The 23,902-nt window shown below is 34.9% G+C and overlaps 1 protein-coding gene across 2 annotated transcripts in view; it reads right to left on the bottom strand.

The window, feature by feature from the left end:
- The window catches only part of THEMIS (thymocyte selection associated), a 176,570-nt gene that overhangs the window by 132,994 nt on the left and 19,674 nt on the right, over positions 1 to 23,902 (bottom strand). The gene's annotated exons all lie outside the window — the stretch shown is intronic.

Genomic DNA, 23,902 nt, shown 5'->3' with positions numbered 1-23,902 from the left:
TATTAGATTTTCACTTCATCCACTGGGCAAAGTATAAACAACCTTATTTTTGTTATTATCGTAAATTGAATTCAGATTTTCTCAGCACCTTTGGCTCATCTGTCCAAGGTCAAACGACAAATACGTCTTCCCCTACTAGGATTTATGATCTTTTTTTTGCAGGGTCACAGAATTAGGTTCATATGAGTCAAGAATGATCTAAGTAAGTACTGCCAACCAGGTTGTAACACAATTTGAGATCCAAAGAGAGAGGGTCAGCACAACATGGCTTTATATCAAGAGCATCATATCTGCTTCTTAGGCTTGGTTCTCTTCATCATCATGAATATAAGACTTTTGTCCATTTTATCTCCTGATTTTTGGCAAGCTGGAAAGTCTCTCAACATCTTTATGGCAATAGGGGGCAGACCAGCCCAGAAAAATTGAAAAGCTTCATTTTAGTTCAGGATTTCAGTCTCTTTCCTAACAAACCTTTTATCATAGATGCTAAAGCTAAGCTTTTCACTCATTGATTTTCCTTTTATAGCTCCTGATGGAAGAAGGGCAATTAGTTAAATGACCAGATGATGAGCAATAGAAAAGAGGAGAGGCAAAAATTCAGAATATTCCATCCTTAGTTAAAAGGGAACAACCCCAAAACCACATTTCTGGGATATTCTCACTTTACAATTAAACAGTAAACTGAAGGCTGATGTAAATAAACATTACAGAACTGTGGGGTTTGAAACATATCAAATTGTTCCTACCTCCACTATAATTTATAACCTCTTTAGCACATTAAAATGTGAACAATAAAAGCACAAGATTTTAGATTTTTTTTTCTTGTTTTCTGAAATTTTCTCTATTGAACCCTCTCCTCATACAATCTTGCTTGATATATAGTAGGCACCTAAAACATTTTATTAGCATTAATGGTCATCATAAACGTTACTAAGCCTGACATCCAATCTAGCTCTAAGCAACTTTGCAATTGTAGCAGTCTCAACAGAGAGCAGAGGGAACAGTCAGATTAGAATAGTATGAAGAGGTTTAACAAAGGGGCAATTTACACAGAGGCACAGCAGTTCAAAGCAACACAAGAAAATAAATATCCTGATCTCATTCTTCCCCCTCCATTTGATCCTCTGCCAGGGCACCCCGCTGGCCCAATTCAGCCAAGAGCCAGTGGACAAGGGAGACACTAATGCCCCCGCAGAAGACAATTCCCAAGTACAGAGTGAAAATGAAAAGCCAGCACACCAAACGTACTGTCCATTAATTAATAAGAATCATTTTTGCAGACATGCTAGTGTATCTGCTCAAGTTGAATCTATTTCCGTAACTCCCTTTTCTCTTACTCTTCCCTTAACTACATATATGTTCATACTTTTCATTAACTCCAATACATAGTGTTATCAGCCATCACAAATCCTTTGTAGAACAAGTTGGGATATTAAAAAATAATAAATTCACAGTGACATTTTCCTCCAGTGAACTCAGAATACTTTCTATAATCCTCATTTGGCAATTAATCACATAATAACATTTTACATCTTCGGAATTATCTCATCCTGTACTTAACTTTTATGACTTTAGTTTTTATTACTCCCAATTCAATTTTAAGCTTCGTGAAAGAAAATATTGCACTATATTATTGCATAACCATAATATATCAACCTCTCTTCTTCATTTATTCAGCAATCTTTAATTAAAACCTACTAAGTGTCAGGCATTGTGATTGGCAGTAGGCATCTAAGATAAAATACATAATCTCTTCCCCATTCCCCGCCCTCCTCCCCACCCCCGCCCCCCAAGAATTGTCTGGAAGGGAACAGACAAGTTAGCAGGTATTGAAACAGTTTATGAGAAAGTCATAATTTAGGAAATACAGGTCATTGTGGGAAAATATTGGAGTCATTTAATTAAGAAATTACATGGGGAAGAGATTAGGGAAGGATTCCTGGAGGAGATGAGAGCTGAGCTGAGTTTTAAAGGAAGCATCACTAGATGTTAGGACAGGCAGAAGAAATGGTACTTGAAAATGCACTGAGATATGAGCCTGATACATTCTGGAAATTTCAAGCAGTTTGTTATGTCTCTAATGTAAAGTACTAAAGGAAAGTGGTAAAAAAACAGACTAGAGAAGTAGAGGAAGTATAGATATGCAGCATCTTTATGAAATAACCAATAAACAAAAAGGCCAGTCAAAATTTGAAGCAAACTCAAAGTCAGAAAAATCTAGATTTTTCAATCCCAATTTAATGAGAGGTCATATGTATCTAGGTGCTTACTATCCAAAGTGTGGTCTACAGCATCATCTGGGAGCTTGTTATAATCTTGGCCAGACCCCAAACCTGCTGAATTAGAACCTGCATTTTAACAAGACCACTGGATGATTCATAAGTACATTAACATTTGGAAAGCACTGGCCAAGGCAACAAATGCATTACTGAAATAGCCTCTGTTGTGAGATTGTTGCAAAACTGACCAGTGAAGGAAGAACATGTCACGCAGAGGAAGCATTCGGTGTCTTTGAAGTAGAAGACAGTCAAAGTGGGACAAGGAAAGGAAAATACTTTAAGTAGAACAGTGACATAAGATTTTTCTTCGTCACATGAAACAGGACCTAATGTAACCTATTTCATTTTAGCCGAAGTCTGTTGGGCTTCATTTCAATGCGATGGGTGTTTAATTGTAGATGAAACATAAACTGACTGACTTGAAATGCCATTTTTTTCAAAGGTTCCACTGGAATTCAAAGTTAAAAGATGAATTTATGTGAGATTACATATCAAGTCACAGGGAATGGAAGCCAGAGAATTCCATGAGGAGAAAATTCTAAGTTTCAGTCACCATACAAAAAACTTTTGACTGTTCAGATTTCTTTTAAAGCATAACGCTCCTTTTGGGGAAAAAAAAAAAAGAAAGAAAGAAAGAAAATCACTTCTTTCAGTTATATAAGAAAATGGTTCTCATACAAATACTAATCTGTAACATTTATCTTTAATTCTTTGTGACTTCCAATTTTCTCTAACCAAGAAAGCTGTTAATCCACTTTCAATAAAGACAGTAATCAGAAACACCTAACACTACAAAGTTGTTTTCATAACAGGTGATAAAAACGTACAGTAAATCATAAATTCCTGACACTTGAAGCATTCTTGTACTTTATTATCAATATAACGTCTCTTAATATATACTTTCTTCTCAGTGAAAATATAAATGGCTAATTTTAAAAATAGCCAATTTTCGTAATCTTAGAACAAGCACATATAATGTGTAACTGCCTTTTAAAAATTTGCTGAGATCTGTATCTGCACTATGTATTTGTGTATATAGTTAGATACAGATATAAAAATAGTTTTTATTTCATTTTAACAGGACATACATTTTGAATATGCAAATCTCAAATCTATTTAATCTTTACAGACTGATTCTTTCCAAGTCAGAGCATATGTATTCAGGATAATGCCCAACATCAGAGAAAGCTGGAACAAAGCAGCCTGTTGTCAGTGATCAAACATCGCCCCTGAAGGCTGTACTGAAAAGCCATGTGCCTTTGAAATCACCTTCTCTGTAATGCTACTTTGCTCAATAAAAACGACACATTAATATCCTTTTATGAGCTCATCCCCTTTTTGACAATTCATATGAGCAATGCTGTGATCACATCAGAACAACCAAAACAATCGGTTCAATAGATTTTCCTCCATTTCCTCTACAAAGTTAAAAATGTGTGGCAGTCAGGGAAAAGGAAACATATCATTTAGAAGTTTTTCTTTTCTCTTTACTCAACATGCACCCATTCCCTCACATCCCCATCCCCTTCTCCCGCCACACCAGGCCTCTCATCCCCTCACCTCCTCATCAGCCTGTCAAAGTTCAACCAACCCTACATATTCCGCTCATACTCGTTGTCTTCTTTAAAGCCTTGCTAAGTGAGAAATAATTCTTTCCTCTGTGCTCTTTCCACGTATCTCCATTATAGACCCTACGTGATTATTATCACGGCCTTCTACTAAGGTATTATTTTCTGACCATTGATATTATGTATATTTTAGAATTTATTATGAGTTCCTAGAGAAGAGATAGCGCTTAACTACATTTATACTCATCCTCACATACACACAGCTAGTAACACAATTTTGGTCACTTAGCAGATCCTTAGTAAATGTTGAATTATAACTTAGCTTTGCTGTAAAATGACAATAAATTATTTTGAAAATAGTAGTAGTCCTTGTATGTCAGCAGTTCAACGCATGGTCAACCCAAGGCTTTGGCATGGGTTATACCGTGTTTTCCCCAAAATAAGACTGTGTCTTACATTAATTTTTTGCTCCAAAAGGCGCATTAGGACTTATGTTCAGGGGATGTCATCCTGAAAAGATCATGCTAGAGCTTGTTTTCCAGTTAGGTCTTAGTTTCAGGGAAATACGGTAGCTTCTTTTGGCATGTTTCATATCAATAGTACAAGCATACCTGAGATTAGCTGGCCACCTGTGAATTATCTAGACAAGGAACTTGGGGTGGTTTATTCTATAATATGAATCTCTACTTGTTAAGTTTGCCACTTTACCACTGTGTTTGCCATTTTTATATTGCTGGACTTGAGGAGGAAATGAAATTATCTGAGATAAGTTTGGAAGAGTTAAATTATATCTGTAAAGTGTGCTTGATACTGTATGACAGTGTATATAGAACCACATCAAACTGGGGTTGCCAGTGGAGACACATCTTTACTCCTCCTGAATAGGTATGATTATTCCTTAGAATGCAGTATGAAAATAAGTAAGCAAGAACAAGCTTGCAGCTTTACTAGAGGTAGAGTCTACCAGTTAGCTATTGGATATACCACATAGAAGTATATCTGAATATTGATAGGAAATGATCTTTCAAGGTCACAGAGACTCTCTTACTCCACTTCCAAAATATCAATATAAAGACAGCAAAACATTGGAATTAGGTAGTAAGAAAAATGATGGCCACACTAAGATCTAAGGTACAATCTCTCTTACCTCTAAAAATACCCTGTTGCCCCGAAAATAAGACCTAGCTGGATCATCATCTCTAATGCGTCTTTTGGAGCAAAAATTAATATAAGACCTGGTATTGTATTGTATTATATTATATTATATTATATTAGATTATATTAAATTAATTATATTATAGACCAGGTCTTATAGTAAAATAAACCGGGTCTTATATTAATTTTTCCTGCAAAAGACGAATTACAGTTGATTGCCCAGCTAGGTCTTATTTTCGGGGAAACATGGTATAAGTTCCTCCTTTTGAGTTGGGAGTTTAAGTGTTATCTGGGAAGTAAAGCTTAAAACAGAAATGTGCTAGAGACTAGCGAATGTTGGTGAGTCTTAAAATGTCTGAATATTAGGAAGCAATGAAAGCCACAACAGGTCAGAAAGGCTGGAGCCTGGGAGCCAATAAGGCAAATTAAAATAGTATTGAGACCAGAAATTAGAATATGCCCAACTTTTCAACTACTCTAAGGGAAATACATGTCACTTACATGACTTTTAGTGGTTGAGGAAAAAAGATTCACAGTTTTAAATACCAGCTGAAAACTTGATGTTTGTTTAATGGCAGAATCAATTTAATAGAGTAAATAAAACTGTACTAAGAGGGTTTGGAAGTGGGTGTATGAGAGAAGTCATCATTGTGGCTTTTTGTGTTAACAATTACAGAAACAAAGGGATGTGAGATGTGGGAGAATGAAATGAATATCCTTCCCACACAAATACAAAACATTTCCTTATGATGGTTAAACAAATCAGTGGTTCTGCATCTCCAAACAGTATTATTGACCAAATATTCCCCACGTTTTACCCAAATGTTAACTTTCCAGATGTCATCATAAATAATATTATAATTTCTTATATGAACAATGTTGCATTGAAAATTGGTTTATTGTTTTAGAAAGGACTTGGTTTCTAGTACATTTTATATACTTTAATATATTTGTTTGTTTTATATCCTAAATGTTAAGTAAAGCTATCATAGACCTCTATACCCATTTAAAATAATAAACCTGTTCTCTACATCCATTTAATGAATGTAAATATACTGGTTGGATTGCTTATACAGGGGCTCCAGTGCACTATAATGTGTTCATCCAATGCATAAAAATAAAGCATCACCATATTATAAATTTTCCCTAAGTTCATTGGCATTGAACTAGTCTGCTTATGAAATACAGTTCAGAAATTGAATGTAAAGATTTAGAAACTTTTATAGGAATTTTAACGTTATTTTACACCCACTGAATTAAATAATACAAATATGCTATATTGTGTATGTCTTTATTTTTTAATTTTATTTTTATAATAATTTATTTATATTGCATTTTGTTAAAGTACTGAGCCATGATAGATTGGGAAAATAAAATAAATTAGACCTTGACCACAGGTCATTTGAGAAGCACTTCCCTAAAGCATTAGGTTCAAAAGAATGACCACAGTAATACAGGGAGCCAGGATAAGTCACAGGGAGTTAGAGAGTTAGAGTAACATCTGAACACACTGAAAAAAGGAAAGTTATAACATAATACATGAAGCCTTAATCGGTATTATTAACTCATCTATCTCAATGTCACCAGCAGCCTGGGTACACTGGCTAAAAGACACAGGAATTTTAATCAACTTGACAGTAATAGTTCTAATTGCAAATTATTACTGCCATTCTGATTTGTACATTATGTTCTTCTGAGTTGTATGAAGCAGTGCTTGAACCTAATTGACTCTGGCTGCTTTGAATTGTTAGACCTACACAAGATAAGGTCCAAAGCCACAAGCAGGTAAAATCCCCTAGAAAATGAATTCCATGAGTTCTATGTAACTAGTGTGTCAGGTATTCTTATGATAGGGATGGCAAATGTCTAAACTATATTCTACCATTTTTTTCTCCCATCACTAATCTTCCATGGCACAGCACTGTCTGAATCCAGATGAGGCCTAATAATCCTCTCAGCATAAAGTTCCAGGTGACTACCCTTCAGCTGAAGAGGGCATGCCAGGAATAAAGTATCTCCAGCCCAGTCCTACATTAGACTTACCTTGCATTCTTTTCATTTTTAATTAAATGTATTGGGGTGATATTTGTTTCAAGTGTGCATTTCTATAATATATCATCTATATATTGCGTTGTGTGTTCACCACCCAGAGTCAGTTCTCCTTCCATCACCATACGAGGTGTGATTAAAAAATATGGTGAATGTTTAAATAAAAAAAAATTATTATGGTAAAAGACACATTGCCAATAATCCCCCTCAAAATGCTCCCTCTCACTTTGAACACAATTATGCCATCCTTCTTGCCACTTTCTGAAGCAGTTCTGGAAGTCCTCTTTTGTGAGTGTGTTTAGTAGTGCTGTCGTGGCTGCCTCCATGTCCTGAATCAATTCCAAACGTTTTCCTTTCATGGTCATTTTGACTTAGGGGAAGAGCAGAAATCACATGGTACCAGATCCAGCGAATAAGGTGGATAAGGACACACTGTAATATTTTTATTTGACTGAAATTGCCATATCAGAAGTGATGTGTGACAGAGACATTGTGATTGAAAAATAAGGCTAATGTTGCTTCTGAATGCCATCCAACGGAAAAGCAGGGATCTTCAATATGGGAAGTGGTGCATCGTACCTTAGTAACAGTGTGTGACAAGTTTCAACTTTTCAGTGCAGTCAGTCAGGTAAGAGCTACGGTTGAGAGAAGGTGTGTTTTAATGTGTGCCGTAAATCATCATCCATCATGACAACACTTCATATCATACATTGCTTCTGGAATACAGCAATTTCTGCCAAATAAAAACATTACAGTGTATCCTCATCCACCTTATTCACTGGATCTGGCACCGTGAGACTTCTGACTCTTCCCCAAAGTGAAAATGATTCAGGACATCGAAGCAGCCTTGACAGCACAACTGAAGACACTCACGAAAGAGGACTTCCAGAACTGCTCCAGATAGGGGCAAGAACAATGAGATAAGTGTGTTCGAAGCGAGGGGGAGTATTTTGATGGGGATTAATGGCAATGTGTCTTTTACTGTAATAATTTTTTTTCAGTTAAATTTTCACTATAGTGTTTGATCATACCTGCTATGTTTGACCCCATTTTCCCTCTTCTACCACTCCCTTCCCTCCTTACCCTCTGGTAATCACTAAACTGTTATCTGTGTCTATGAATTTTTCTGTCTTTCTTGTTTTTCTTGTTCATCTGTTGCTTTCAGTTTTATATCCCACATATGATTGAAGTCATATTGCTCTTGACTTTTTCTGTCTTATTTCGCTTTGCATGATAATATCAAGATCCACCCATGTTGTCACAAATATTTTGCATTCTTTAAGCACCATTGGCTGATATTTATTTTTAAAGGTTTCAATCCTCAGATTGGGCTAATTTACTCTCAAAGTCTTAGTTAAAAGAAATCTGGGAAAATACAGACTCCCTCAATCAATCATATATATGTATTTTTTTTCCCAGGGCGGCTGTCAGAATTGAAGCATAAAACATCTAATTTGATAATAAAAAACAACTTTATATACCCTGATGGCAGCTGTAGGATGAGTTTCAATTTCACTTACATCTCTAAACAAAGTGCCACTAATTCTAACAATCTCTTAAATCACTGGATTTCAGTGTCAGACTGGAGCTTAAACACCATCTTATTCTACTAACAAATTACATTGTGTGAATTTCTATACAATATCTCTACCAAATGGTTGCGCAAACTATATTTGAACACTTTCACTGATGAAACTCCAATTTTGAAATGATCTATGCTACTTTTCGGCAATTTTTACTGTTAAAAGCTCTGCAATTTATTAAGTGTAATATGTGTTCCTACAGGATATACATATTAGAACTATTTTCAGCCCTTGGAATCATACAGAAAATAACTGCCATGTTTCCCCGAAATTAAGACCTAGCTGGACCATCAGCTTTAATGCGTCTTTTGGAGCAAAAATTAATATAAGACCCAGTCTTATTTTAATAGAAGACTGGGTATAATATAATATAGTACCAGATCTTATATTAATTTTTGCTCCAAAAGACACATTAAAGCTGATGGTCTGGCTAGGTCTTATTTTTGGTGAAACACAGTATTTAATTCTTCCAATAGCAACCTAAAAATGTTTGAAGACAGCTGTCATCAGTTGTTCTTGATAACAAATCAGTCACACAATTAAAATATGTTCAGGACCACTGCTTACAGCATAGGTTGCCCATTATAAAACTACTTGAAGCACAACTTACATGTGTGTGAATGCATTCTTGGGGTTGTGCAACATGGTATCATGACTCTCAGAAATGTGTGCCCTTGAGTGTTCTGAAGGAAGCTTGACAGTGCCTGTCAAGGATGTCCAAGGGTGGTTTCCTACCACAAAACGAAAAAATCTTTGTATGAGGAAAAAGGCAGCCATTTCATACTAACAATATCTGGCTTTGCCAACCAATGAGTCAAGGTAACTCTTATAGTAGAAAACATTAAAATGGTCCTAAAGCTGAGTAGCAAATTTAAGAAAATAAAATCTCACCAGTAGCTGGATTCTTCCTCTGCATTCCTCTACCGTTAAAGCCACAGCATGAAGATTATTTCCCCAGGACAGGGAGAGATTTAGTCACTCTTTAGCTCTGAGACTCAAAGGTTTTTTGAATACTTGGGGAAATGTAGCCTCTATTGTAAGGGAAAAAACGTTTTTTCACAGTAGACATAAATTTTTATGTAAATATAAGCATCAAATGCTAGAAGATCATCGTATAGTAGATTGCAAATAAGACTCAGTGAATGACGTAAAGGGATTTTTTGCATGATTCCAAAGAAAATTAGGATTTGTTTTTAATTGAAAAGATGAAAAAAAATCCAATATTCTATTTTTTCTTCAAAAATGTGGCCTTTGTACCACATTAGGAAAAAAGTAGTTTTGTAAATAAAAAGCTTTTGATATGCAAGATCTGTTTCTTATTGAGAGAAGTCAAAGCCAGGTCATAGAATTTATAACTTTGAAATTAGTTTTTAAACAGAATAGAGGAATTCCAGGCTATCTTCTGGGAGACCAGCTGGAAAGGAGAGACCTGAATTTATATAAAGAGTCATCTTAGAGAAGGTTAGTTGGGCCTGATTTGGAGAGATCATGTGGAAAGAGCACAGAGAGTACCATAAATAGCCTACCTACCATCCTCTATGATCACCTTCAGGAAGGCATGAGTATAGTCTATGACAAATGACCATTCTAATAACACTAAGTGAATGTGAAAAAACAAACAAACAAACAAACAAACAAACAAACAAACAAGCTCAGTTTCTCAGTTTCTTATTTCTGACTGGTGAGGGCCTTCTTTAAAAGCTGTCTCAGTGCCCAGCAAAAATGATGTCTACAAGGTCTGACAATTAAGTTCGAGAACTTGCCACCATTTGTTTACATTGGCAGCACTGTACAAACAGCTCAGTAAGATTTCATAACTTTGGTATATCAGTGTCTCACAGATGTGTTCGTGTTGATGTGTGGTGGTGTCTTGCTGTGTGGCATTCATTATTGATATTGCATGATTTTGTGTGCCATCGTGAGAATGTCTGAACTTGAATTAGAGCAACGAACAAACACTAAATTTCTTGTTATACTTATCAAGAATGGAAGTGAAATCAGGGACATGTTAATCCAAGTTGTATGACATTCGGGACATCAAGGTAATACGATGACAGCTCTGATGGCCATTCCAGAAAAAGAGTTCCAAAATTGCTTTGAAGGATGGACTAGGTGCTGGCATCAGAGCATAGCTTCCAAAGGGGAGTACTTCGAAGGTGACCATAATGATATTCAGCAATGAGGTATGTAGCACTTTTCTAGGATGAGTTTGCAAACGTAATTGTCAGACTTTGGGTATATATAGGTGTTAGAGGTCCTTATGTCCACCCTCAAGTTTGACAACTTACTAGGACTCACAGAACTCAGGAAAGCTGTTATACTCACACTTATAGTTTACTACAGAGAAACTATACAGATTAAAATCAGCAGAGGAAAAAGGCCTGTACGAAAGAGTCCAGGAGACTAGTTTCCAGTTGTCCTCTCCCAGTGGAGTTATATGGACAAAGCTAAATTCTCCCAGCAATGGTGGGTGGCAATGTATACAAATTGTTGTCAACCAGGGAAGCTCATCTGAGCCTTGGAGTCCAGGGACTTTATTAGAGGTCAGTCACACAGGCATACAGTCAATGCCCATTTCATTGACCTTAACTACTCAATGTTGAGCAAACACCTCAGAGGCCAAACTAATACATCTTGGCCCAGGACTTTAGTCAAACCAAAATTGGCATTTACCACAAGTCACTTTGTTAACATAAGTTATCTAGGGTAGCTCAAATTCCAAAGTGTACAGAGACACTCTTATCAGACAGGATATTCCAAGAAGCCAGTCAGAGGCCAATTCTTTCTTCAACAGAGTTTGAACCTCCAAAGCTTGCTGAGTTCACCCTTTATTGCATACTATGTCTCAAGACCATGTTAAAGCTTGTCAGGAAAAAGCTGTCGAAGAGAAAAATGAATGAACAATACGTGTCCTGTGAGTGGAGACCTGGCAGAGTTGGGGGATTTATCTAATTATATAGAGGTATGCAGCTTTGAATGACATTATATTGACTTATAGTAATCGACAGAAATATAAATGATACTTAGCCATCATAATGCAAATGATTATTTTCCATTAAAGCAAAAATATTTTTTCCAGTACATATACAATTGACCTAGGTCTCGTAGAAAAGATAACCCTAAGGATCACGTTTTTGAGGATGATAATAAGGTCTGAATATTGGAAAATTCATTTCAGCATTTCTGATTGCATTTTTGCATGCATCTGTGTGTGTTTGATTTGGTTTTAATATCGCACTGGTTCTCTCATTTAATATGTTAAATAAAATCTTTCACATATTCATCTTATGTTTATACGGGAGTGATGTTTTTAACTTTGTGAAAAATTTTACTTTGTTAATCTCACATTAGTTGCACAGCATTTGCTTTCTCTTTGCAATATATCTAGTCATTTGTAACAGTGGGAGCCTTGATTGTCAGAAGTGCATTGATAATTTGATAAGAAAGTATTCAATATCTATATTTGGATGGAAAAGCAGTGTTGAAACTTACCTCCCTTATATGTGTAAAATATTGTTTCTGATTTATACTGTAGATTTCCTTCCTTCTTTTGCCCTGTTTTCCCCTTTCTTGTTTTCTAATTTGTGAAGAATTATGTTAAAAAATAATTGATATAGTAAAGAGAGAAGATTAAAGACCTATCTTGTCTTCAAAATATATTAAATATACTCAAATCCTTCTATAAAGTGCAATATTTATTATAAGTTACCTGTCCAGAATGTCTACAATTTTATTCAATGAATAAAAATTATAAAATAAACACTAATTAAAATCATTGTATAGTATGTGACTTAAAAGTATAATTTACTTTTGCAGATCAAATTGTCTTTTTTAAATACAGCTTAGCTTATGAGAATAAGTCTGCAACAGATAAAATTTCAATATCTTATTTTTAAGAACAAATGCTTTAAAATTTTATGTTCAAAAGAGTCAGGTTGAGAAATTTTAAAATACAATAAAATTCTAAAGTGCATTCCAGATATTAAATCACCCTCTGTAAAAGAGTTTACTGTCCCCATATTTCTATAAAGTTTTGAAAACAATGAGGAGCGTTTCATACCAAATTCATCTGACAGGTATCACATTTATAGAATTTCCAGTACTCACTCATATTAATCACTTACTATCATGCACACTGAGCTCCTACAAAATTCAGAGCATAATACCGTAAAGATAACAACAACAACAACAGCAAAAACCGAAACAAATAAAAACAAAGGATCCCTTTTCTCTGTAAAGTTTGCTTTCTAGGTAGCAGGAGCTAGAAGGCACACGCAGAGGTAGAGAATAAAACTAACTAAACTAGTAGACACTAATGCCAAGCACACAGAATTGTAGCTAAGACTACTAAAGTTTTTCTGATCTTTGAGAGAACAGATAGTAACCAAGAAAAATGGTTTTCTGTGCTATAAAAAAAGGGATTTGACTACTGCTTTTCTCAGGGTGGGGGTGGAGGGATGGGGTGAAAAGTACATTTAGTTATATAAACCATTGTTGTTCTGGGGAAAATTTTGACAGAACCACTGGCTTGAATGCAGCTGTGCTTAGCCAAGCAACTTCTCTGTAATATTAATTGGTATGTTGGAGTCACAACTCCTTCTCTATTTTGAGAAACAAAATAATTTATAGTTGCGAACCCGTCCCAAGGATCCCAATTCAGCTGCTGAAACAAATACCCAAACAACAGTTGCTGAAACAAGAAATATGTTTATTTCTCTCTCAAGGAATAACCCAGTGGTAACTTGTCAGAGTTTATATGGAACCTTCATAGGATCCAGCTTTTTTCTGTATTGCTATTCTGGCCTCTTCAACACGAAACCTCATCTTATGTCCTAACATGGCTGTTCCCACTCATGTCTGAATTTCAGCTAGTGAGAAAGAGAGATGGAGGAGAGGAGAAAATGTTCCTTTTGTTTTAGTGCCATGCAATATAAATTTCACAGATCAAATACTTTCAGAATTCATTACCCAACTTAATCAAGTGGTTACGTTAAGCTTCAAGAAGCTGTGTAATATCTTCTTTATCTGGGAAGCTGTGTTCACAGCTGAAGGAAAGAACAGACATAGTTAGAGGGACACCCAACAGTCACTGAACTGAAAGATGAGGAAAGGTATACACATTTCATGATTTAAATTAGGCTACACTGTGCCTGTAAATCTTACATTCACTGTTTTATGGGGGTGGGGAAACACATATATACATATATATACATTTGAAACACCAAAGACAGAAGGTCTGTTGCTAAAGTTAAGACTGCAAGATGGACTTTCAAGGATGATCTTCACCTCTGCTGAAGAGATGCAACTGTTAAACACACACACACACACACACACACGCACACGCACACGCACACATATGCACACAAACTTCCTCTCTCCATTAATTCCCAGGCATTTAAGTAGGTAAAAATCACAGATAATAATGCCTTCTTTAGAATCAGGTTTAAAGGCAGCATGTATATTTAATAGATGCTTGACCTCAAGCAATAACTTCATCTATAATATAGGGACAGTGCCTCAATTTCACTATCTTTAAAATGAGGGTAGTAATATTACCTCAAATATTTATTTGGACAATAAAAGAAGATAACCAAATTTTTAGCATATAGCCCAGCATCTGGCATCTATTTAGGGCTTAAGAAATATTAGCCATCATTGGTGTCATCATTATTATTTTGTATAATGTTGTTTAAGACTGAATAATTCAGTATAATGTTATATTATTGTAAGATGATACAATTTCTTGGTCAAAATGAAAGATGTTTCCTCTTATGGATGGTAGTGTGGTTTCCCTGAATTATGAAACTTTTTTTTTGTCAATTACCCTAAGAAAGAGAAGATTGTGGAAAACAGGAACTTGAGAGGATGGACTTTGAGTGGAAATAAAGATACATTCAAGGTCATTCTTTTCCCAACTTGCACCAATGAAACTTGCTATGCTACATATGGGTTATAAGTATGTCAACACATCCAACTCTTCATTCCTTAAAGTGACAGGCTCAGGTGAGTCTGGAACAACCAGTGGCTCTGGCTGGTGACCTCTGGCTTCAAGTTGCCTTGTCTGCTTACCCCATGTGCCAAACAAATATTTCTATTTTGTATATGTGTCTGACATAATTTAAAGAGTTAGGAAGAATAGTCCAGGAGTACTCCTAATGGAAAAGATAATCTGTATTCTTTCATATGGAGGTTAGCTGAACAGTAACTATTTTACCAGCAAGGATACAGCTCTACAGCCATTTAGAAAAGAAGTCTTGAAAGATACTTTATTTGTTTGTTTATTGACTTATTCACTTTTTAGCTATTCAACAAATTTACTTAATACATTCTATGCTCCAAACAAAAGAACTATGATATGTGCTATGGTTAGATGGGTAAGTAAATAATATGTGGTCTCAAACTTCATGGAACTTCTACTATGTAGGGAAAAAAGATATTAATCAAAAAATCATACCAATATGTGATCATAAAATGATAATTACTGTGAAAGAAAATTGCATGATATTAGGAGAAAGGGCCTAGGCTTCTGGGATCCATAAGTAGAACATTTTTACTATATTTATTTATTAAACCACTCAACAAATATTTATTGACTGCCAAGCTGTAAAGCTCAAGCTTATAGTAAAGTTCTATTAAAAGGTCTCAGCTGGGATCTCTGTTTCTGAGAAGAAGTAGACATAAATTTTCCTAACCTTATATATCCCAGGCTTGAAGCTGAAGAAGCTAGCAACCTAGAAATATCAATGGATACAGAGAAAGAAAAACAAAACAAAACAGAAAAAAAACCCACAACAAATCTTTTTCTATCTAGCCAAAGGAACAGAAAAGAAACAGCTGAGTAAGACAGAAAACGTTTTTTGGCAATAATCAATTTACTCAAGTTCAACACCACAAGAAAAAATAAAAATTAAAAATTGGTTCCACAACCACCCACACCAGGAAAAGCTGAGTAAAGACCTTAGAATCCCCCCCTTGATGTATGTAATAAGATACTACTCAACACCTTTTGCTGGGGTGGTATCAGAAAAAGCAGAGTTGAGACATGGGACTTGAATTTTTGTGAGCCATTAATAAGCCTCCATCCCCTGTCAAGGAAACCAAGTAGGGAATCTGGAATTCGCTCCTACCCAGCAGTACTGAGATGTCCTTTTTCCTCCCACAAATGGCATGATGTCAGAGGATATCTAGCAAAAATAACAGAGCTTTCACTACTGCCCATCACTAAGTGTAAGTGAAGGCCAGTAATGAGACACTACTATCCTCCCATCAAGGGTTGTATCAGTAAAGGCCTCGTGAGGAGCCAGTACTTACACTGTAACCAGCAGTTAGGAGGACACCCTCCATTTCAAAAAGGGGAACCTGAACTTCTAACCCCACCTGGCAGTAATGAGGCAGTGTACCCCAGCCCCTACTGAAGAAACAAAAAATAGAAACTAAATACAAAACTAAAGATATAATGATTTAAGATAAAATATTTAAGCCTTAACATATCAATAGTTACATTAAATGTAAGTGGTCTAAATACATAAAAACAAACAAATAAACAAACAAACAAAAAACCCAGAGATTAACAGAGTGGATTTAAAAAAAAAATGACCAAAATATATGTTATCTACAGAGACTAACTTCAAATATAACAACATAGGCAGGTTGAAAGGAAATGGATGGAAAAGATACATCATGCAGACATGTATCAAAGAAAATCAGGAGTAGCCATATTAATACAAGATACAGTAAACTTCAAAGTAAATAAAATTACTAGGGACATAGAGGGACATTACATAAGGATAAAAGAAGATATAGCAATCCTGAATGTGCATATAACAAACAACAGAGTGGAAAACATGTCAAGCAAAAACTGATATAACTGAAAGGAGAAATAGACAAATGCACAATTATTGTTGGAGACATCAACATCCATCTCTCAACAATTGATAGACATTCTAGACAGATTATCAGTAATTATATACAACAATAACACTGTTAAACAACAGAATCTAATCTCCACTTATAGAACACTATGCCTAACAACAGCAAATGCACATTGTTTTCAAGTGCCCATCAGAACATACACTGAGATATCCTGTACCACAAAGCAAATCTCAACAGATTTAAAGAATTGAGTCATAGTATTCTCTGACCAAAATGAATTAAAGTAAAATTCAATAACAGAAAGGTAACAGGAAATTCTCCAAATCCTTGAATACTTGAAAACTAAATCCTGTACCTCCAAATAATCTATGGGTAAGAAACAAAAAACTTCAGGAAACATTTTTTTTTAAATAAAAAATATATGCATAAAACTGAATGAAATATGTATTTTTTACCAAACTGAATGAAAATGAAAAAAACATATCAAAGTTTGTGGAACTCAGATAAAGAAGTACTGAGGGAGGAATGTATAGTGTCAAATGCTTATATTTAAAAAAGAGCAAAAGTCTCTAATAATCTAAGCTCCTTACTAAAGAACTTGGAAAGAAAAACAGAAAAAGTCAATGAACCAAAGAGAAGATTCTTTGAAAAGATCAATGAAATTGACAAACGATTAGTAACTCAAAGAGAAAAGATACAAATTACTAATAAGAGAAAAAACAAAAACAAAAAACAACAAAAATAAAGCAGAGGCTATAGCTACCAACCCTCCAGACAGCAAAAGGTAATAAGAGAATCCTATGAACAAATTAACCTATGTAATTTGACAATTAGGTGAAATAAAACAATTTAAAAAATAAGAAAACCACAAATCACCTAATGTGAAATGGATAACTGGTTCAGTCCTTTAGGTATTAAGAAAATTGTTTCATAATTACAAAATTCCCAAGAAAGAAATTTCTAGGCCCTGATTGTTTCACTGGAAAACAATCAAAATTCTAAGGAAGTATTTTCACCAATTCTATACAATATCTTCCAGAAAATAGAAGAGGAAATACTTACCAATTTATTTTACATAGGTAGTATTATCATTATACCAAAACCAGACAAACATTACAAAAAGCAAACTGCAAACCAATATTCCTCATCAATAAAAACAAAACAAATCTTTCACAAAATTAGCAAAAAGAATCCAGCAATATATAAAAATAATTATATATTATGCCCAAATGTAGTTAATCCCAGAGATTTAAGGTTGGTTCAATATTCAAAAAGCAATCAGTGTAATCCTCTATATTAACAGGCTACAGAAGAAAAAAGCATATAAACAGATAGGTTGATGCAGAAAAAGCATTTGACAAAATTAAACACCCATTCATAATCATAATAAAAGAAGTTCTCTGAAAAACTAGGGTATAGGGAAATTTCCTCAAATTAATAAAGAGAATCTACAAAACAAAAACAAAACAAAAACCTACAGCTAATATTATATTTTATGGTTAAAGACCAAATGCTCTCTCCATATGATCAGGAACAAGTAAATGCTGTCTGCTCTAACCACTCTTATTCAACATAGTCCTAGAAGTTCTAGACAGTGCAATAAGACAAGAAAATAAAAGGCATACATCTTAGAAAGAAGATCTAAAACTGTCCCAATTTGCAATCCTAAGGAATCAAACAAAAAAAAGAAAAAGAAAAAAAAACTTCCTAGAAACAATTATGGGAATATGTGAATTCACTAAAGTCATAGAACATACAAAAATCAATTGTGTTTTAATAACTAGCAATGAATATGTGGACACTAAAATTAAAACTAGAATTTATGATTACCTAAAAAAGAAAATATTTTGTTGTAAAGCTAACAAAACACATACTTGTATTTTGAAAAGTAAGAGAAACACAAAAAAAGAACAGTGATGTGAGAAATCAAAGAAAATCTTTAAAAAAGGGAGAGGTATACTAGGGTCATAGATCAGAACACTCAACATAATCAAGATGTCAATTCTCCAAGAGTTCGTATACAGGTTAATTTTATATCAAAATTTCAACAATAATTTTTTGTAAAGATAGATAAGATTATTCTAAAATGTATAAGGAAAGGCAAAGGAACTAGAAAGCTAAAACAATTTGGAAAAAGAAGACTAAAGTGGAGGTAATTGCACTACTCAAGTTGAAGACATTATATAACTACAATAATCAAGGCAGTGGTACTGGCAGAGGCACAGATACATACATCAATGGGAAAAAAAAGTAGTGCCTAGAAACAACCCCACAGAAATAAGCCCATTTATTTTTGACAGCGTTGCAAAAGCAATTCAATGGGAAAGATGGCCTTTTAAACAAATGGGGCTGGAGACATTGGCTATCCATAGTCACAAAAAAATTAACCTAGTATTAAACCTTATACCATATACACATAAATGTTGACTCAAAATGAATCGTGAATATAAATGTGAAATGCAAAACTGAAAAAACTCTTAAGGAAAGAAAAAGAGTAAACATTCTTTAGGACATAGGGCTAGGTAAAGAGTTCTGAGAACTGATACCAAAGGCATAATCCATAAAAGGAAAACTTGATAATGGACTTCGTCAAAATTTAACACTTTGCTCTGCAAAAGACAGTATGAAAAAGATGAAAAGACTGGTTACAGATTGGGAGAAAATATTTGTAAACCATATATTTGACAGAGAATTTATATCTAGAATTTATAAAGAATTCTCCAAATCAAATAATAAACAACAACAACAAAATAAATCCAATTTGAAAATGGGTAAAAGACATAAACAATCATTTCACAGAAGAGGACATACAAATAGAAAATGATCACACTGTTAGCCATTACTAATGTGCAAATTAAAACCACAGTGAGATATCACTACATACCTATCAAAATGGCTAAAATGAAAAATAGTGACCACACCAAATGCTAGTGAGTGTTCAGAGAAACTGGATTACTTGTACATTGATGGTGCGAATGTAAAATGGTAGAGCTGCTCAGAAACACTGTTTGGCTGTTTCTTAAAATAAACAAACAAACAAACAAACATGCAACTACCAGCATTTCATTATGGGTATTTATCTCAGAGAAATAAGAAATCATTTTCATACAAAAACTTGTATACAAGTATTTATAGTGGATTAATTTGTAATAGCCAAAAACTGGAAACAAGCAAATGTTCTTCAACATGTAAGTAGTTAAACAAATCATGGTACATCCATTCTATGATATACCATTCAACAATAAAAAGGAATGAACTACATTCATTTATTCAAAAATTAGGATGAATCTCCAGAGAATTATGCTGAGTGAAAAATCCAATCCCGAAAGGTACAAATTGTATGATTCCCTTCATATAACATATTTTTTTCTTTTTTTATTTTTTTTAAATTTTATTTTATTAAATTTATTGGGGTGACAATTGTTAGTAAAATTAGTTTAGTGGTTGCCAGAGGGTAAGGGGAGTGGGGGTGGGGGGTGGGAGATGAGGGTAAGGGGGATCGAATATATGGTGATGGAAGGAGAACTGACTCTGGGTGATGAACACACAATGGGATTTATAGATGATGTAATACAGAATTGTACACCTGAAATCCATATAACATTTTTGAAATAAAATTATAAATGTGCTGAACAGATTAATGGTTGAAAGTGGTTAAAGAGGGGATGGGGAAAGTAGAAGTAGGTATGGCTCTAAAACGGCAACATGAGTGATGAGATGATAGAAATGTTCTGTACTTTGACTGTCTCAATGTTGGCTGTGGTAGTATACTATTTTGTATACTACCGTGTACTATTTTGTAAGGTGTTAAAATGAAGGCAAACTGGGTAAAGGATATATGGGATCTCTTTGTATTATTGCTTACAATTGTGTGTGAGTCTACAATCATCTCAAACTAAAGAATTTAAATTAAGTGTGTGTGTGTGCATGTGTGTGTGTATGCTGCAGTGCAACTTTTTACACTAGTGACAGACTGAGAAAGTCTGAGTCAAACACAGAAACACAAATGGACATGGTAAAGTAGTAAAAGCATCCTGAATAAAATTTATAAGCCCCAAATTGCAGTAAGTCCTTAGAAAAGTCATTCAGCAGAAATAGAGGCTGTGGGTTACACTGATAATGGAGAAGATGGGAGCCTCTTCCCGCCTTTGGGACTCCCAGAGGAATTTCAGAACAACACTGTCCAATTGCACTTTCTGCAATGATGAACATATTATACTTTGAGGTGCTCAACACTGCAGCTAAGAGCCACATGAGGCTCATGAACATTTGAAATGTAACTAATGTAACTGATGAGCTAGATTTTTAAATTTATTTATTTTAATTTTAATTTAGATAGCCATGTAAGGCTAGTGGCAACTGTATTGAAAAATATTTCTTTTTTCTCGTAAAGCTTAAATGAGAGCCTAGGACTTGATATGGCAAAGTGCTTCAGAGCATTGGTAATTGCAGCATCCTTCTGTCACCTTGATTGCCCTCTCATGCTAATGAAGTCAACAACAATTTAGAGTATAACCTCTTACATACGTAGCAGTTGATGTGTCACTACGGCAGAATGGGGTGGATCTGGGTGGCTGGTTATTAATACTGATGGAAAGGGCACTTCAGAAAGTACACATATCACTTTTCAGATTTAAACAAATTACCATGTGTTTAAGCATTATCTGACATCAACTGTCTTTCCAAGCTGATATGATTACAAAAGAAAAAGTCAGTGGCTGGAGAGAATTTAAGGAACATGGACTCAAACTTCAGGCAATATGGTGCGATTGTTCTAAGAAAGTTCTGAGAATTGCTTGCAGAGTAACTGAAGACAACAGGGGAAATGAGATGTGTTACTGCTGCAGTGATGCAAGCATGCAGTGAGAAGAGCCTGAATAAGATGACACCTCAAAACACTGAAATGGCCCTTCAGGAACTAATGAAAGATAAATAAGAAAAATGAGACCCAATGAATGATGGTGTACTCAGATGTGGAAATACTGGGGAAAAAACACCAAGCTCAGTTCTTGCCATAATATTTCTAATGTCAAATGGTCATCCTTAAGCAGAGATGGTCCAATCTAGTTAGTTCCTCCTGAACAAGTGTTTGACAACAGTCTGCACCAGAAATAACTGGGGAACATTTAAAAAATAAAGATTCTTGGGCTATGCTCCAAAAATACTAAGTCAGATTCACCACGATGGAACTCAGGAATTGGTAATTATTTTAAAAGTTCCCTAGTAGATTCCAAATTTTACTTAGGTTTGAGAAATATTTACAAATCATTAAATAGGTAAAGGGAAGTCAGAACTACATATGTCAACCTGGGAAATCATACAAATTTAAGATTAGTTAAAACTATAAAAGTAAAAACAAAACAGAACAAAAACAACTCTATGGATGGACTGGCTCTGAAAGTGAGAGGAATAGAGCATCTGGGACATGAGTGAAGATAAATGTTTAAGATTATTATAGTGCACATGTAATTTACTTAAAATACTTCAGCACAGACATAGACAGTTTAACCTCTGGCCTTGGGAAAGAGATGAGGAAAATGTCAACGTGTGCAGTATACTAATCAGAAATATAAACCCAGGATGACTAGTTAACACGTAAAAGATTAACCAGAAGTCTATACTCTTAAAACAACTGCCACAGGTATCACCTCTTATTAACATAAAAGTTCTCTTTATGACAATAATGGATAGCAGTAAGACTGCTTCACTGGTGAAGTGAGTGTTCAAAAGGTGTTGATGAGCTCCAAATGTAACATAGGTGCTCCTGTTCTTGCGAAGGGTTATAAGAATTTAGTGAGCTCAGTAGACCCGGTGCTTCACTGTCCTGGTCCAGCAGCTGCTTCAGAGCAGTTCTGTCTGTCATCTAACTAAAAGGGTAGCTGGATACCGGTCCTGCAATACTGCTGCAGAAATCTCTAACGAATCTTTCATGGAAGGTGCTGTCAGAGCATCTAAAAAGACAAATAGCTGGGACTATATCAAGCTGACACACAGGTCATATAACTGTTTTTTTATGCCTGCTTGCAAATTAATGTTTTACATTTGGCAAAATTTGATTTAAAGTTTTCTTTCAATGTATGAGACCATGCACTTCCAAGAACTGAAGGCTATCAATATCTACCAAAAATAATCTAATGATAAATGACCAAATCAGTTCTAGTCAGTTTGCAACAAAAGTAATTTTCTCCAGAAAGTTTGGCATGAGTTTTTTTTAAGTTACTCTTAATAAATAGGATGAAATTAATATTCATCAGTGGGTTACATTTTACTGAGGGGTGAGTCTGCAGTTTTTAAAAACAGGGTGCTTCCTTGAATAATTCAACTTTGTTTTTCAAAGGAATCTGAATTAGAAAAGCAACCAGCATGAGGCCCCACAATAAAAATACAATCCTACAAGGTCACTTGTCAGATGAATGGCAGCCATCAGCAGTTGATTTCACTGTCAAATTTTTAATGAGAACTTGCAAACAAATAGCTTCTTGTTCCAAGTAAGAAGAGAACATTCTTAAGAGCAGAAATTAAAATTTCCATTCTTACTTCTGTCTTCTGTGGTTTAAAGCACTCAGTTAAGCTTTAAAGCATGTGTTACGATAAGTAGTTTATTAAATGTCAATTCAAAAATAGTCTTCAAATCGTGTTATCTCTATACTAAGAAAAAAATGTACCCTTTAGGTACATTATCTGAAAATTCAAATGGTGTAATTAACAGCTGACCAAAACCGTATCAATCCAGGAGTGATCACATAACCTGTTGAGCATATTTATGTAGAGCTGGTCATGCCACATCTTTGTAACTGTTATGAGGAGGCCTTGACTTTGAGAAGGTTGTGGTAATTTCAGGAGCTTTGTTGCTGCAAATTCAGCATACTGCCAGCTATAACGTAGCCACTCAGAGTGCCAGCTGAATAAATGGATATTCTTGGAGATGTATTTGTTCATTTCATTGTTTATCTATTTCCTTATATTTAAGTATCATTAAGAAAGATAATTGTTGATCCTGCTACTGGAAAAAAGGAAGTTTTAGTCACTTTGTTAATAATTGGTGAATGGAATAATTGCACAAAAATGTGACTTTAAATAGGTCTCTGTTGTATAAAATGAGATTACTTGTGTTGGTCTAGAATGCTGTCTAGTTCTAAAAAGAGTAAATGCATTAGAAATGTAGAAAATTACTTTTTAAAACAATGGACAGATCATGCGGGGGCAGGGCATAGGGAAAAAAAGAAAATGTATTGTTAGGGCTGTCAGGGAAATTGATTCTGCTGTTGCGGCTCTGAAGCACCTGGAGAGGAAAGGGGTGGTGAGAGCTGGGCGGTGGGAGTGGAGGTGGCATCGCATCCGCACAGTTTGCGGCTGGGTTTTCAGGAGCCGGAGCTGCCGGCTCCGTTTCCGACCG

This window comes from Rhinolophus sinicus, chromosome 2 (assembly GCF_057876585.1).
Source record: "Rhinolophus sinicus isolate RSI-liver-muscle chromosome 2, RSI-T2T, whole genome shotgun sequence".
Classification (NCBI taxonomy): Eukaryota; Metazoa; Chordata; class Mammalia; order Chiroptera; family Rhinolophidae; genus Rhinolophus; species Rhinolophus sinicus.
The sequence above is the reverse complement of the archived record's forward strand: the minus strand, read 5'-3'. Positions and strand labels throughout refer to the sequence as shown.